We start from the raw sequence: 12,209 nt of genomic DNA on the forward strand, positions 1-12,209 counted from the left end.
TGACAAGAGCAATATTAGTGAGGTCAAGATGTTGGATGCTCACCACCCCATTCCACCTCATCATCCCCAACTCATCCCAAACGTATTGGATGAAGCACCAAACATCATTCCAGAGAACACAGTTCTTCCACTGCTCCACAGCTCAATGCTGGGGGGCTTTACACCCCTCTAGCCCACACCTGTCATGAGCTGGCATGGTGCCAATAGGTTCATGCTTATCTTCTCCAGAGAGTCCTATTCTATTGGCAGTACTTCCCTAGAGGTAGGTACCACACAAGCTGTGTATGTGTGTGTAGCTGAATGCATTCATTAGAAGGGGTGTCCACAAACATTTGGACATATGGTATCTCTCTCTCTCTCTCTCTCTCTCTCTCATCTTTCTGTCTCTTCCTTCCTCTCTCGCCAATTTCTCTTTCTATCTCGCTCGCCTTCCTCTCTCTCTCTCTCTCTCTCTCTCACTCTCTCTCTCTCTCTTGCTCTCTCGCTCTATCTCGCTCTTCAGATCTCTTTTATTTTTATCACCTCTTGGCGTGTCTACAACGCTCGCTCTCTCTCTCTCTCTCTCTCTCTCTCTTTCTTGTCCATTAATCTTCTGTCTCTGTCTGACTGTTTGACTGTTTTGTCCCCTCTTTCATTTTATGACTTCTTTGCACATATTATGACCCCCCCCTCTCTCTCTCTCTCTCCCTCTTCCTCTTCCTCTTCTTCCTCGGAACATTAAGACGTACCACACTCCTCTTCCCTACCGTCTACTCTCTGTCCCCTCCATTTGTCATCTGTCACTCAGGAGGTATCAACCTGTCCTACCTACCACCGTCACCATGGAAACACCCCTCTTGCCTCCTTTCCATATGACCCCGGTGGAGCTGAACGACATGCTAGTAACTGCTGACCTGCACATGCGCCCCAACACCCCTGATCCAGCCAATCATCTGATTAACAAGCCCTTCCTGGGCTGAAGGTGGCGTGTTCGAGCAGGAAACCACTGAAACGTGCAGGGCAGGAGGTCGTCCAGCACCAGAGTCTGAAAACCAGCATCCCAGAATGGTCCAGAAGGGTGGCCAGCCCTGCATGTTTAAGTGTGTGATCGCACTCAGATGAGGACCAAAACAACCACACCGAGACCCTGAAGGAGAGGTGGTCTTCTCCAGTTCGTGCTAAACAGCTCTACTGCCCAGCCATACTGCCCAGATAACTAACGTCACTACAGCTCTGCAGTAATGCCATCTCTGCTGCCTCTCCATGGTAAACGTTCTCGCTCCCCAAGTTTACACACTCGCTAACCGAAACCAGGACCCCAGAACCCAGGCCCAGAAGGACCCCCGGCCCTGCACACTTTACAGTTCACTCTGCTCCCAACGCAGCAGGACTGGGTTGCACCACAAATCCACGACTGAGGTAAACCTGGACGCTTCTACATGCCCACAGCAGATGTATAACCTGTCAATCAACACATTGCCAAGGCAACCAGCACAGATTTCTTACATTCTATGGAAGAAAAAAATAGAGCGGTTAGAGCGCCGGGCTACTGATAACAGGGTTGTGGGTTCGATTCCCGGGCTCGGCAAGCTGCCCCCTTCCTGTCATCTAGCTCATCTAGTGCTCCAAACGAGCCATGTTTTGGTTGCCGTCAATTTGGTAGTAGCTACTAGCTCCTACGTACAGCCGAGTTATCTTCGTAAACACTTGGCTACGCTACAGCTAGCCTACGTTTCAACGTAGGCACAACTCACGCAACCGGGCCCTGATCCCGATCCCTAATCAGCTAAAAACAAGCTGATGGTGGTGTGTCGGAGCAGGAAACCACTATAATGTGCAGGCTAGGGGGTCCTCCAGGACCAGGACATCCCAGAAACAGTACAAATGTGTGGTTTGGGAGGTTCCTGTAGCTATCCGATCTCGCCGTACATCTAAAGGTAGTAGCATTAGCATATTAGTCAAATACTGTGATGCTGCATTTGATCAGTGCTGCTCAGCAGCAGATCCGGGTCACTAATGGTAGGCTCAGGGTGCTGAAGCCATGCAGCTGCATATAGGCCATATAGGGAAACACAGGGATCCGTGTAGGACGCTTCCTCAGGGCAGCTGTATGGGGACATACTTGGCATCCAGGCGCCTTTTCTTTCACATTCCATTAGACATGCATCTACCTGTGCAGCATAGCTTTAAGGGATAGTCAGCGCTACATCAGTTCCCCCTTGATCTGAATGGAATCGATCAGCCAAGATGTAAACTGGAGCAGGCGGTAGGTTAGCATTGTGCACAATCCCTGACCGACTAAGTATTGCCAATAGAATAGGACTCACAAGCATGAGTAGCCAGGCGTGGGCTAGAGGGGTATAAAGTCCCCAGCATTGAGCTGTGGAGCAGTGGAAGATCTGTGATCTCTGGAATGATGGATGGTGGTGCTCCATCCAATCAGTACTTTTGGGACGAGCTGTGGAGTTGTGGATGAGGTGGGGTGGTGATCCTCCAACATCCTGACCTCAGTAGACCTCAGTAATTACAACACAGCGCCGGACAATGAACACAGGGGAACAGGGGGAATGTTCCTCCGGCAGGTACGGGCAGGTATTGCTGCGCACCAGAATGTGAAAGGATGTTACTACAAGTTCTACAGAGCTCGAATGCTCCAGCTTAGCGGGTTACCGGCCCCTCTCAAATATGCATTAGCTGCAATTAACCAGGAAGGGCTAAAGGCAGTTGGTAGAGCAAACAGAAGTCGATACACTCCCCAGATATTTGAATTTTACCGCTGAACTTTCTGCATCACTGGAAATGCAGAAGGTCCCTGTGTTGTTTTTGTTTATGTGTAAAAATATCTGGCTTTGGTTTTGCACAAAAAATGAGCTACGGGTTTTAAAATGGTGTCGATTCTGGTGTGTTCTGGTGTGCAGCACATAATACTGCAAAACCTTTCCAATAATTAAATATAATAACACTCTGATCGTGAACTGTACTTAAAAAATGTAATAAAGGCTAATAATGTCATTAGGGTCTTGACCGTTAACATAATACATTTTATTTTTACTAAGAATGTAATATTATATTGAATATAATATGTATATTATTGATAAATATACTACATTGTACATTACATAGTATTTTTGGTAATTTATTTATTTATTTATTTATTTATTACATTTTCAGGTTGATAATTTGTAATAACATTACATTATTGGGAATTTATTATGTTTTCAGGTTGATAATGTTTAATACTTTTATTACATTATTTGAAATTTATTACATTTTTAGATTGATCATTTGATCATAATATTTTATTAAATTATTGGGAATTTATATTACTTTTTCAGGTTGATAATGTTTAAAACCTTTATTACATTATAGGGAATGTGTTAATTTTTTTGACTGATCATTTGTAATAACATTACATTAATGGGGCTCATTACATTTTCTGGTTGATAATGTTTAAACCTTTATAACATTATAGGGAATTTATTTATTTATTTTTCGATTGATCATTTATAATAGCATTACATTTTTGGGGTTTATTAAAATTTCAGTTTGATAATATGTAATATTTTATTACATTATTAAGAATTTATTACATTTTCAGGTTGATCATTTGTAATAACATTACATTATTGGGGTTTATTACATTTTTGATTGCGTTAGCTGTTCATTATTGCTACATTTCTGTAGTTGTTATTATTATTTTTGTGATATTATTACAATAATAAGTGCTACACTGGTATATAGGCGTAAATGCTGTGGTGCAACTACACTAGTCCATGTCCTGTTTGCTAAGTATTTCACTTTCTACATATGTTTTTCACCAAAAGTCAAGTTGTGCAAAGGGTGGTGGACATCTTCCTTTGAAATACCCACATCCGTCATAAAGAAAGCCAGTCTACAAACTTTGCCACTATAGATGCACTACTGGTTTCATACTGGAGTGGAGTGCTTGGGCCCCTGATAATCGCCACTTGCAATGTAATCTGTAGAGCTTTCAGAGCGATTGTCACAGTCCACAGAAACTATCCCACATTAATTTAAGATGAAAACTAAATACAAGCTGACTGGTTTGGTTGCTAACAAAGATGTCTTTAAGATCTAATAATATTTTTTTAAGTTTTAAAAAGTTCTACAGATCTAATGTTCCAGTTTAGCGGGTTAGTATAAACACAAGCAAGAAGTTGAAATTCTTGTGAAAGGCAATTGGTAAGTAATTAGTAATTGTTTTTTCTGTTATTTCTAATATATATTTAAATAATAGCTGTAAATATGTACTGCTACACTGGTACACAGGCGTAAATGCAGTAATTTGTAAATGCTGGTTACAAATATTAAAAGAAAATGAAAAGATTATAAAATTCTAGACAGAATTGAAAATATATACATATCACACAGAACACAGCAAGCATGTTCACCTGCAAGACACTCGTTTCCTCCACCGATCAAGAAATGCATGACTGTTGCACAAACAGGATGTGAGATGAGGTTGCTGTTTGAAGCTCACCACAGTGCACACAGCTAGTGTTACGGTCTGTGTGGTGCCATATAGCATATTGTACATTGCTACCAAATGCAAGGCCCAACTGTGGGTTCATGTACTAAAAATAGTGGGTATTCATTTTTGCATTGGCCATTTTCCAACCTCTCGTTAGCACTTAGAATTAAACTGGTTGTTTTGGTTACTGTACCTTTAAGACAGTAAATGAGCATCCTTCTAATTGGCACACCTCCTTCAAAAAGCAGTCTAGACTAAAACACTCTTTAGAACTGTGTAAATGGGTGTAGCTTTAGTACTCTAGCTGGAACACGCCCCCTTCCGTTGGACAGTCTGCAGCCTTTATTATTAGGGGAAACGACCAAACCGTGAACGAAACAAACGGCTATCTGCTGGCACTCAAATCACACCCGTTTAGAGGAGAAGCCTCATATCTGAGAGCACAGGGTCGAGTGAATGGAGTGAATGCAGCGGCACGGGTCGGGTCGTCTTTTACGTTTCTACGTTCAGCCATGTTCAGCTCCTCCTCCTCTGCTGCGTTTTCTCTTCACTGTAGCTTCCTGTAGCTGCTCCCCAGGTCATCAGATTCAAACACCTGACTCTGGCCTACAAAGCCAAGACTGGACCAGCCAGCCCCTCCGTACTTGATGGCGACGGTCAAAACCCTGATCTGCCCCAAGAGCCCTTCCAGCTTCAGGTACGGCTCGGCTCGACCCGCCATACTTTAAGATCCACGGAAGACGAGCGTCCAGGCTTTTCTCTGTCCTGCACCGAAGTGGTGGAACGAGCTTCCCCTGGGTGTCCGAACAGCAGAGTCCAACGCTCGCTGTCCTCAAACCCAGACTGAAGACCCTCCTCTTCTGAGAGGACTTGGGTGACTAGTAGAGGACTATGGTCTTCATATTGATTTGTGTTTAGTCGTGTCTAAACTTTGAATTTGAAGTCGCTCTGGATTAAATCTTCTGCTAAATGCTGTAAATGTAAATTTTCACTGTAGCTTTCCCTTTTACTTGACCTTAGCATGTCGCTAAATTTGCAACTACAGTGGGCAGTGGTGGCTCAGCGGTTTGAGCGCTGGGCTATCGATAAGAAGGTTGTGGGTTCGATTCCTGGGCTCGGCAAGCTGCAAGCTGCAACTGTTGAGCCTGGATTCCAGACGTTTCAGAGAATTCTGCTTTTCGGTAAAATGAAGCTATGAATTCCTGATTCTTTATGCACAGCAAATAGCACCACAGCTCTGTCCCGTTTGTTTGTGCTAGCGGCCTTCACACTGAACGCTAACACGGCCAGGTCTTTTTACTGCTCAGGGGACGAGGCTGCGGTAACTCCCGCCACATTTGACGTCACATGCATACCCTCTATAGACAGATATGTAAATGTGTTGGTTTTTATGACATCAGAAAAACAGTAGATGCAGAACAAGCTGTTTTGTGTCTCTTAGTTGTTATATATGGACCATTCTGATACTCTTACATTGTTCAAGCACTGTGTCAACAGACAGAGTTCCCCTTTCATGATATGGACCCTCTACAATGTGGTAAATGGTCAGCATTTAAGACTTACCAACTACATTCTTGAGATTTCATTTGTTTACAAGCAAAACTGTCGCCTTTTACAGCCCCCTTAAACCATACAGTGACTTTTCTGCTTATTTCTGAAAGCAAGCTTTCCATCTTTCCGTAAGCAAACATAAAAAATCCCAAAGAGTGATTTCAAATTTCAATATCTGTAACCGATGTGCACGTCTGCCCTGAAGCCCTTTAGCTCAGCCACTTGAGCGTGCCCTGAGAACGTCCCGGGACGGAAGTGAAAAAGTCATTTCAATCAATACACAGAGGTCCTGTTTATCAAGGCCTGCCAGTAATGTACACGACTTCCTCTTCACAATCTGTCAGGCATTGTCACAACCAGCCGTGTGAGAACTATGTTGCGTATTGGGGGTGGGGGGGGGGGGGGGGGGGGGGGGAGTCTTTCTCAGAAACACTTGTTTGTTTGTGAAAACAGAGACAGTGCTGGTCTTTGCTTGGACATAAAAACAAACATGACAACAACATCCTGGATGGACGTCGGCCTCAGCTAGGGTCGTCGTGATTATTTGTTTTTAAAGGAGCTTTACAATGGAACAACCTTAAACACTGCTGTCCCTTCAGGAAAACCACCAAACAGAGCTGGAAAACGGGCCGATTCCAAAACCCCAAAACTGTTACATCACAGTCTTTACTTTGTTAAGGTTACACCCCCAAAATGTACATAAACCCCGCCCTCTTGAGAACACTCTAGTCAAAGCTGAAGGTGAAACAGTAAAACTCAATGGCAACTTCAGACATGAACATGGTGGCTCTGCTAGTCATGGGAATGCGGCCGTGAAACCCGCCGACAGTCCCCGTCCATCAGATTCGTCTTTTGGACGCAATTCTGACGAGACATTTCTGCCACTGCTGGTAGACCCATATGACCGCATGCTTCCATGCACCTGCAGATTCAGCAGCTACTTCCTTCACACTATGGTCTTTGGCCATGCCCAAATGCAATTACACCGACTGCACTCTTCTCAAAGTATGAGTTCCTTCACTCTCTCACACCGCAGGTATTTATAGCCCGATCATCCTCATGCAGCGCCATCTGCAGGAGCGTGAAGTTACTACCACACTCAAGGTGAGGTTATATCTTATTATATTACTAAATTAATCTGTAAAATAATGTAGTCCTGCGTGCTACAATCAATATAATCAATACCTAAAGATTTATCTTATAACATGTACTCGATAGTGACAGCCCTACTCTCAGCACTTCAGCACAGGTCTATCCAAGCTTTTATAGGCCTTACGTAAACACCGGGAGGCGTTAATATGGCGTGACATCTGTCATCCACTGCACTCATCAATATGAGGCTCGCAGGCATCGAAAAGAAAAGTCTCTGGTTTTACAGCCCTTTAAACCCGCCGGTGTTAAATGAGGCTTCATAAAATGCCCATTATTTCTGGATTCTCTGGAGGCTTCGGTAGAAGAGTGATAGATTCCTTATATTGCTGATGGAGGCAGATCACTTCGGCCATAAAGGCCTTTACTGCACACGCCCAACCGATTTACACACAGCGTGGGTCACCCCATGCAAAACTGCAACACCGGCATACTGAGAGGATATTACACCATATCCTACACAGATCTGTGACAAGATTGTCAGCATACAGCAATGCCACTAACTTTCCACCAAAGTGAAGGACTTTAACTGGGAAGAGGACTATTTATATAAGCATCCAAGAGGTTCTTTGAGTTGTCAAGGTTCTGTACAGAACCGCTGTCTTTGTCAAAGAACCCTTAAAGAACCTATTTTAATAGGTATAGTTATTGTAGGCCTCATATTCTACATCATCCCCAACAGAGGCTCAGCCAGGGATTTTGGGCCCAATGAAAAGATGTTACATTGGGGCCCACAACTCACAGTCACAATTCTGCCAAAATACCCAAACACAATTTTCAGTTACGGGCCCCTAAAATCAAAGACAGAAGAACCAAATTTGGTTCCATAAAGAACCATGTTTGTACTACACTGTTAAAAATAAGTTTCTTGAGGAGTTCTTCAGTTTAAAACCGTGGAGGAACCTCCTAAGATGCTTTCTTGAAGGTCCCTCAAAGCACACTAGAAGGTTCCCTCACAGCTTCAAGCTAAAGAACCTCCAAACATTCCCTAAGGATCTTTTACTTTTTAATAGATAGAGCTACAAAGGGGACCAGCTTCATATGAATGCCTGTGGATTTAGAATGGGAAGCTCCCATAAAAGCTCCTGTAAATGTAACAGGTGTAATGTATAGGTGTCCCAATACTTTTTTTTACATTGTAGTATTAAAATGTCTTGCACTAAGCTTATGCAGCCTACCTAGCATTTGATTAACCTCCTTATATTCTATGCAAAACGTCATACTTCCTTTATGAAGGCCAACACTTTTAATCTGTGGCAATTATGTAAGGAATGCAAGGGCAACCATATGGGTGATTTACGAGACCAGAAGAACCAGCTGAACTGAAGTCCTCCAGGTGCAGATATCAAATTATCAGTAATTTTCTCTTGAATGAAACTAGCACATAATGAATGAATAGAAATGAGCACTAAAAGCTAGCACTAATGCTATTAGCATTTATGCTAGTAGCCACATTACATTACATTACATTACATTACATTTAGCAGACGCTCTTATCCAGAGCGACTTACAGGGTTACTCGTATTACAGATGTGGGCCAATGTGGTGTTGGGAGTCTTGCCCAGGGACTCTTATTGGTGTAGTGCAGCAAAGTCACCCAGACTGGGAATCGAACCCCAGTCTCCCACATGGTGTGGTAGCCCAGTGGCAGGTAGTGGTGTTATCTGGTGCGCCACACCAACCACCCACCAGCCACAGTATGAGTGTTTTTGCTCATAAACAATAAAAATATGTACGTTGCTTAACTCTACACATGATTCTGTGGGACTCAACATTTATACACTTAATATTTATAATTCCATGTGAGCCAGAGTTAGCAAGATAGCTAATGCGCTAGTTCACGCTCTGAAGAGAGAACGTAGAACTAGGCTTGAGATCTCATAAAATAACAAAACTATGAAATGACAGTTCCTGCGGCCTCGAGGCCGTGAAAAGTGAACTAGAACCGTGAGTTCTGTTGGTTCCTGTCTGAGTAAGTTCTTGTTTTTGAATGTGGAACTGCTCATGTCTGTTCTGACTGGCTTCCCGGTATTGCAAAAGCAGTCCAGGATAAAAAGAAACACCCATTGTAACCGCCTTAAGCTGAATAGACAGCTATGTGTAAATATACACCAATCAGCCATAACATTAGAACCACTGACTGGTTCCAACGGCACCTGTCAAGGGGTTGAATCAGCATATTATGCAGCTAGCGAACGGTTCTTCGGTTCTTGAAGGTGATGTGTTGTTGGAAGCAGGAAAAATGGTCAAGCGTGAGAATCTGAGAATTATCGGAGAATTTAACAAGAGCTATATTATGACGGCTAGACAGCCACAGCATCGAGCAGATCTTCTAGTTTGTTCCTGGTATGCAGCGGTCAGTACTTACCAAAAGTGCTTTAAGAAAGGGTCATGGGCACTCAAGGCTTATTGATGCGATTCGTGGAGGCTCTACCTCACAGCTTACAGGACCTAAAGGGTCTAGTGCTAACGTTTTAGTGCCACAGGAGGCTTTAAAGGGGTTGGCTTTAGCAACAATGCTGGGATACAAAATGACTTTGACCAGTAGCCTTTTGTCTTCAGCAAACTAGGAGAGAACCATGGGAAACATGATCTTCAAAGGACAACAAGCTTTTGGTAATAATTAATGTTTCCCCTTAGAAAAAGGTTGCAGATCTAGGGAATCATGGATGTCGGTGCTTTCGTTCCACCGCAGATATCCAGTGTTTCAGGGGGCGTTCATGTCTGTGTTACCTTCTGGCTCTCTCCTTCTAGTTCGACTGTTATCGTCAGATCTACTGGAATCGCCGGCCACGCTCTGATAAAGTTCATGTTATCTGTACTCCATAAATCCAAAGACCCTTTAGTTTGACCAAGACTGACCTTAGATGGTCTTCTCCTACCTGCCTCAGTCCAGTTCCCTACAGCCCAATCCTGGCATCGGCTACACTCCATACCTTCAAACATACCTATCTCTGCTGGGCTTGGATATATGATGGGCGTTACTAATATTATATAGGGCTGCAGATTATATAGTTTCAGCATCATCATTGCAATGTGTGCATAGTCTTGGTTCCTCCCAGTGTTACTTTCTGTTCTATTCCAGATTTCTGTAAAGTTGCTTTTGACAGTATCAGGTTAAAACACACTGTGAGCACACACACACACACACACACACACACACACTTAGAGCAGGCAGCCACCCCAGAATGCAGGAAGCAACTGAGGGTTAGGTGCCTCGCTCAATAGCACCGAACCTTCCAGTCCCAGGCCTGCTTCTTGGACCAGGTTGCCCTGCATGGCAGTGTACTCACTCCGCCCTTCGCTTGCAGTAAAGGTGAACCAAAAAGAGGAATTTAAGGGGAGGAGAGGCCAGTTTGTCAGACTCGCATATCAAGAACAGGATCTTCTTTCAAAAGCATTAAGAGGATGTGGTTAGCTACGGCATTCACACTGGTTAGTAATCACGAATGCTGCGTGCAGTTTTAACAGTAATGCAGATGCAGCCGCACCATTATCATCCGGACTGAGGGACTAGATATGATTCTTATTAGATTAATCAGGGTTATAGTGCAATGCAGTCCATCCAACAGAGTCATATTAAAATCAATAATGATCAAATCAATTTGCTAATAATTTTTTTTTACAACTTTTTTACAACTCTGGGTAAATATGAATCATCTAAGCCCTCTGAAGGCAATGACATAAGCTATTATATCTGTTATATGCATCATATAATGCATCAGGGCCTGATTCCCTGTCCTGAAACTGAGTCGGTTCATGCAGGTCATGAACCAACTGACTCCCTGTCCTGAAGCTTTGCTCCTAATTAAGTTATTTAAACACTTTAAACTTTTCATATTCAATCATGAATATTTTCCTTCATAAACACAAGAAAAAACTAACAATTTTCGCGAATTTAACACAGAAAACACCAAAAACACTCTCACCTCTTCGCCCTGTTCAGACTTGTTGATGTAGGTCTCTCTCAAATAGCTGAGTGAATGGTGCGCGTTCTTTTTTCTTTCCCACCCGCATTCACACTAGCACCGCCTCTTGCGCGTTCTGATTGGCACGTCGCTCACTCTCTCAAGAACGATTGGTCAACTGCGTACGAGCCGGAATCGCTAGCCAATCAGAGCGGGGCCCGTCTAAAAACGGGTGGGAAACCATGAGCGGAACTTTTGCAAGCCGTTGGTTGAGTTAGTTCGCGTCGCTGAATTCATTATCATAATCGTTTATTTTATTTATCGTTTGTTTATTTATATATTCATAAGCGTTTGCAATAAATGCAAAATTGTTTTGCTTTGTGTGATTAACTTTCACTTCTGAGCAGCGGCTTTGTTTTGCTGCGCTGCTGACACCTAGCGGGCAGAGGCGGTGTGGCGTCTTCCGGTGTATTTATTATTTTGTCTTGGGGGACAAAACACATAATTAATTAAACTGGAAATTAATTATGCTATTAATTAATTCGTTTTTTTTTGGTATTTGTATAACGCATAGTTATTTATTAATACATTTACCAATATTAACATTTTTTAACTAAACGTTTTTCAGTGCTACTGCCAGAGTTAGCCAGAGTTAGCTAATCTAGCTAGACAACCCTTGAGAGCATCAGGTTCTGTCTTTACTGAGTTAGCAGTAAAAAATAAACGTATAAAAATGATCAGTAAAAACCGCAGAAGTAAAACGCGAGATATTGACAACCTGTTGTCCCGCCCCCGGCGGAAATGGCGTTTCTGATTGGCTCCGCCTCTGAGTTTGCCCGCCTATTTCGCTCGCTCCAGGTGAAAGGAAGATTTTGATTGGTTCAGAGTTTGTCCGTCTGTCTGTTCGTGATCTCGCACCTACAGGTCAGTGTCAGCGCGCTTTACGGAAAGCGCATATCTTTTAAAAAGCGGCTGAGAATATGCAAAAAGTTGAGAACATGGATTCTACGTGCATTGCGGCTCTGTTTAGAGCCTTAATATAACACAGAAATCCCAGAGAACCATCTATTATTATTATTATTCTCCCGCCCTCGGAGTTCCGTGTTGTGATTGGCTGTCGGAGTGATTGA

The 12,209-nt window shown here is 43.2% G+C and overlaps 1 protein-coding gene across 1 annotated transcript in view; it reads right to left on the minus strand.

Moving 5' to 3' along the window:
• arhgdig (Rho GDP dissociation inhibitor (GDI) gamma) overlaps positions 1–11,150 on the minus strand; it is a 54,833-nt gene extending 43,683 nt beyond the window's left edge. Inside the window, exon 1 of the mRNA XM_072692906.1 lies at positions 11,101–11,150. The gene's annotated coding sequence lies outside the window, so the exon portion shown is untranslated. The remainder of the gene's footprint in view (positions 1–11,100) is intronic.
• Positions 11,151–12,209: the final 1,059 nt, after the last annotated feature.

Source organism: Salminus brasiliensis, chromosome 12 (genome assembly GCF_030463535.1).
Source record: "Salminus brasiliensis chromosome 12, fSalBra1.hap2, whole genome shotgun sequence".
NCBI lineage: Eukaryota > Metazoa > Chordata > Actinopteri > Characiformes > Bryconidae > Salminus > Salminus brasiliensis.